Genomic DNA, 6,000 nt, shown 5'->3' with positions numbered 1-6,000 from the left:
TTAAAGTGTACAATTCCAAAAAAAAAAAAAAAAAAAAAGTGTACAATTCCATAGTTTGGGGATATTACATCATTAATTTTTTAAATTGTGGTAGATGTATATAACAAGATATGTCATTTTAAAACCATTATCAAGTATACAGGTCAACGGCATTTAGTACATTCTCAGTGTTCAGTAACCACCACCACTATCCATTTCCTGAGCTTTCTCATTATCCCAGAGAGAAACTCTGTAGCAACTAAGCAATAACTCTTCATTCTTCCCTATCTCATAACCTCTAATCTACTCTCTCTCTCTCTGAATTTGCCAAGGTTAGGTGTTTCATGTAAATGAAGTCATACAATACTACAATACTTGTGCTTTTCCCTGATGGCTCAGATGGTAAAGAATCTGCCTGCAATGCAGGAGACCTAGGTTCGATCCCTGTTCTGGAAGATCCCCTGAAGAAGAGAATGGCTGCCCACTCCAGTATTCTTGCCTGGAGAATTTCCATGGACAGAGGAGCCTGGTGGGCCACAGTCCATGGGGTCCCAAAGAGTCAGACACGACTGAGTGACTTTCACTTCACTATTCAGTATGTCACTCAGCATCATGTCTTCAATGTCCATCCACGTTCCAATGTGTGTCAGAACTTCATTCCTTCTCATGGCTGAATAGTATTCCTTTATATGGATAGACCATATTATATCCATTCATTTGTTGATGGACCTTTTCCCTACTGTTATGTTACAAGATACATTGACTTACAAGTATTTATTTGTTCGAGTCACTGCTCAAGAGGAGTGTATACCTAGAAGTGAAAGGAAATCTATCTTTAGCTCTTTGAGGATGGACAAATTGTTTTACATAAGGCTGCACCAGCACTGTATGAGGGCTCAAATTTCTCTACAATCTCACCAATACTTGTTACTTTCATCATCATTAAACGAATTTTTTAAAGTAATATTTTCTTCTTTAAAATTATTTATCTTTGGTTGCACTGACTCTTCATTGCTGCACTCCGGCGTTACCTAGTTCTGGAGAGTGGAGACTACTCTCTAGTTGTGGTGCATGGGCCTACTTGCACCTCAGCATGTGGAGTCTTCCCGGATCAGGGATCAAACCCATGTCCCCTGCACTGGCAGGTGGATTATCCACTGCGCCACCAGAAAAGTCCTAAAGTAATTTTCAATACAAAACATATCTGTTGAAACTAACTTATAAGCCGGCTTCCCAGGTGGCTCAGTGGTAAAGAATCCCCCTGCCGATGCCAGTTCAATCCCTGGGTCAGGAAGATTCCCCTGGAGAAGAAAATGTCAATCCACTCTAATATTCTTGCCTGGGAAATCTCATAGACGGGAGAGTGGCAGATTAAACAATTTATAAGCTACAGAAAAGAAAAAGTTTGTATTCATCTCCAACTCCACCACCTAGAAAAGACCACGGGTAATCTTTGGTGACACTGTTGGTTTTTGGAAATGTCTTGTCTACTAACTTTCGAAGGCCCAGGGCAACCCCCAGCCAGCACTGGGTCGGGCGGGGGCTTCACGTCGAGCCGACTTCGGTTCTGTGCACAGGTCCATTATTTGCTGGGGCGGGGGGGTGTCGACAAGAATCGTAGGCTCGCTCGCAGCCTCACTTCCCTTACTGAAGGGCGGCAGAGGAAGGTTAAAGAGAGACCCCAGGAACCATACAGCTGGCCCCAATCAGACCCGCCACCTGGGCCCTACTGCCATCGACCCGCTGGGCGCTCGGAGAGCCGCGCGCCCATTGGCCAAGAGTGCAGTCGCCCGGGCCAATCACAAAGGCGGTTTCCCGGCGCCCAGCAGGCGCGCTGCAGCGGGCGCACGCGCGCTGGGCCGTACGCGCGGCCCCGCCCCCGCCGCTCGGGAGCTCGCTGCAGTGAGTTCCTGAGTTCTGGTGGGGTTCTCGCGCCGCGTGCGAGCCAGTTCTCCCTCCCGGCTTTGGTCCGGGGGAGCACGAGCAGGGGATCCTGCAGATGCGCCGTCCCTCCCCAGTCGTGCAGAGTCCTCTGCTCTGACCGATGGTCGGTGCTCGCCCGCCCCTTTCGAGCCCCCGCAACCCACGCATCCCGCAGTCCCTTCAACTAGATCCGGGAGGTGGAAGCCCCTATTGACGCAGAACTGTCGTTATTGTAAGAGAATAAACGCTTCAGTACAAAAGGGAGAAGCAGAATTTATGAGATGGCCCCCTCAGAGCCTGTGGGCGACATCTGGCTGCGAGAGGGGCCCCTTTATCCGTAGACAAAGGAGCCCCTGGGCCCGCGAGGCCGCAGTGGCGGGGGTCCCTGTCAGCCTTGCGTGCGGTCGTGGGGAGGCCGCACTTGGGAGTGGCGAGGGTTCTCGGTGGCCGATCGCCTCCCAGCACCCGCGTCCGACTTCAGGCGGGCTTCCCCCACCCCGCATCGGGCTTCTCCTCCCGCCCCTCCCTCCCCTCCCGCCCTTTCCCCCTTCTCCCCTCCTCCCTTTCCTCCCTTCCCTCCGCCCTTCTCCCTCTCCTCCCCCTGCCCCGCAGCAGAGCGGCAAGGTTAAAAGAAAAGGCTTCAGGAGAATTTTCATTAAGTCATCTCTGCTTCGGGGAATAACTAATAGAATCAAGGGCGGCCGCGACCCCGCCTCTCTTCTGGGGAGATAACTTATCTCGGGTTCTGAAGGGCCTTCGGGGGATCAGGGCTCTTCCTGGACAGAATCTTGTCCCTTCCCTGGGGAGCCTGCCTCCTGGAGGACCCCCGCCCCCTCCCTACCCGTCCGGCCGGATGGCTCAGCGGGACGGACGGAGGGTGCTACTGCTTCCGCCCCGGGCCAGCGCAGGTGGCCGAGGCGGGGCTTTGCACAAAGGCGGTAGGAATCGAAGGCCTCAGCCCCTCGCATGTGACCGGCCCCTTAGATGACCGAGATTAAGGCCCCAGGGCAGCCTCCAGGAGGCAGGCCAGGCCCGCAGCACCTTCAGAAAGGAGAATGGGATGAATGAGAGGGCTGGTGAGCAGGTGCTGTCCCCCACTCCCTCCTGGGAACAGACAGGGGTGGCAAGGCTGGCAGCACCTCGCCCCTGTGCACAATGCCCCCCAACCCCCAGCTGCAGGGACATGTGACTAGGTAAAACCCATCACCTCCATCTCCCTACCCTTCCTGTCATCAGGCCTGGGCCTTTGCTCCCCTAGAGCTTCCTGGATGTGGATCAGAAACCCCAACTCCCAGAGAGGAGGGAGAACAGAGCAGACCAGGAGGTCCTCCCAAGGGCCTGTGGACCCAGCGCTGGGTTGGATCTGCCTCAATCTCCTTAGACCCTTGTAAGCCACTCTGTTTCCAGCTGTCCACTCAGCCCTGAGAGAGCCCTCTGCCCTGATAATCTGAACTCTCTGCTGAGTCCACCAGCATCTCAAAACCCCAGACTCCAGATTGTTTCTCCCTATAGTTCCTGGAATTCACCCAGGCCTGCACTCACCCCCAGGGCCTTCGCACTGTCCATCTCTCTTTGCCCCTCCATCTCCTCCTTTTAATCTTTGTTCAAATGTCTTCTCAGAGGGCTCTCCTCTAACCCCCTACTTAAAATTTTCACCTCCGCCCCAGTCCCTATGCCCTCCGTCCCAGTCCCAGCTTTGCTTCTCTATAGCTAGCGTCTGCCTCCAGTGCAAAGCAGTTTCCTTGTTTTAAGAATGTTTCCCCCTACTAGGATGTGAGTTCTTTCTGCCATTGTGTTTCCGGCTATATCCTGCCTGCCCCCAGGAGGCCCTCTCTTAAGTATTTGTTGACAATAAAATAGTGAATATAAATCCAAAAAATCTGCAGACCACCTTTCAGATCAAGGCTGACCCTCCTCCCAGCTACACACCAGAGCTGTGGCAATAGGCCAGGCCACTGTGTTTAACATACGCGAAGAAACATTAGCGATAACATTCTCGACACAGCAGAGAGTCTTTATTAACCATCAAGGAGAAACAGCAGTACTTCAATAGAAAATAGGCAATAGTTATGATAAAGACATTCCACGAAGGCCCCAAACAAATGAAAAGACGCTTCAACCCTCCAAAAATTAGACATGCACATTCAAACAGCCAGGAGGTGTCATTTTTCACCTACCAGACTGGCAAACATTTCAGCATTTCAGGGTGGTCTAGCTGGTGTTGCTGGGATGCGGGGGTAGGGGGAAGGATGGGGGATGGGGGGAGACCACTGTAGGAAGGAGGAGGAAGGAGCTGTGCTCAGGCCCCAAAGAGTAACCACACAGGAGAGCCTGGCCTGGCCCCAGGGTAGCCAGTGAGACCTTACCCAGGACGGAAGGGCGCCCACCACTTACTCCTTCTCATCTCTTCCCCAGTGGCATTGTATTTGATGTTGCCAGACACCGGCTAGAAGGACACACGCCTCGGCCTGGCGAGTAGATGCCAAGACTGAGTGTTGGCTGTGTTCACAACCTCAGTGAAGGGGCCCCCGGGCACCCTGTGGTTGGTGCGAGGCTGCCAGAACAGCCCCAGAAATGCTTATTAAAGAGCCAATAAATCACACGGCTCTATCCACCTCCCCACCCTCTCCCTTCCATGTTGCTGCCTGACATTTTTTATATTGATGCATTTAATTTATCTTTAAAAATGGGCCAGACTGCTTGTTTGATTTCCACAGGGGCCTCGTGGGGCACAGAACAGACAAATTATCTCCTGACCCTGGATGTCTGATGTAATGGGTCCCCGGCACTGAAGGCCCAGTCCCCTTCTCCTGCATGCTCCTCACTTTGGCTGTGGGCCACCCCCCGTGCTTTGACATCAGGGCCGGTGCTGCCCTTGGCAGCTGGTTCATTCTGCCATAGCTGTGGGCTCCTATAAAGTTAGGAGACCCCTGCCAGGTGGCAGTCCTGGCCCAGGCCTCTCCTGTCCACGCCTCCCAGCGATATGGGAACTCTGGGCTGGGGAAGGGCTGGTGAGTGCTGACCCCTCCTTGGGCCTGACAAGGCTGAGGGGACACTTTGGATTATTCCTTTGCGTGAATCATCAAGACAGACTAGATCCATGAGCATCACAAAAAGGGATTTATTTGCAGCCAATGACTATTTTCAGCAAAAAGAAATCTGGAGAAGGAATCCAAGGAAATTCTTTGTCAACGCTGGACAGGCTGAGGCCTTCTGAGCTCGTAGAATGTCCCAAGAAAGGATTCCGGAAGAATGCCAGCAGAAGCCTCAACCTGTTTCAGGTGGACTTAATGCATCTTAAGAATAAAGCTGACTAGTTAGCTTTTTACATAAACACATAGGGAATTCCCTGTGGCCCAGTGGTTAGGACTCCACTCTTCCATTGGGCAACTAAGATCCAACAAGCCACGTGGTGTGGCCAAAAAAAAAACCATCAAAACAAAACTCACAGATGGGCAGACACGCGACAGCAGCTGTGACTGCCTCCAAGGTGGCCCCATGGCCCTATCTCCAGGTCCTCAAGCCCCCAGCCCCCTCAGACTGGACCAGGGCAGGTCTGGTGGCCAGCAGAGGAGGGCAGAGCAATGGCACTTCTGAGAGCATGTTGTGAGACCATGGCTCTCTCTATCATCTCCTCCTCCGGGCAAGGAACACAGGTTCCTGCCAACAGCCACGTGAGCTGTTGCCAGTCCCTGTTGAGTCTTCAGAAACCATGGTCCCAGCCCACAGCTTGACCACAACCTTGTGGGAGACCTTGAGTTAGGACCACCCAAGGAGGCTGCTTCTGGACCTTCAGATATGGTTGTTTTAAGACTCTGAGTTCTGGGACAGTTGGTTACCCAAGAGAGAGGACCCACCTGCCCCCAAAAGCAGCAGACGGTACAGACAGAGCCTGGCATCCTTGATGAGCTGGTTATGAAAACAGAAGAGGAGGGAAGGGAAGGGACTCTGTAGCTACATGGTTTTCCTTTCCTGACAAAGGACAGAGAGTAGAGCCTGGAATTGGGGTCAGAACCCTGGGTGGAGCCCTGCAAGTCCCCATTCCCTGGGGGCTACTGGGCAGCTCTATGATCAGCTCTCCATCCTGGCATTCTTGCA

The sequence above is a fragment of the Cervus elaphus genome, chromosome 5 (assembly GCF_910594005.1).
Source record: "Cervus elaphus chromosome 5, mCerEla1.1, whole genome shotgun sequence".
In the NCBI taxonomy this organism is placed as follows: Eukaryota; Metazoa; Chordata; class Mammalia; order Artiodactyla; family Cervidae; genus Cervus; species Cervus elaphus.
Note: the sequence above shows the minus strand (reverse complement) of the source record.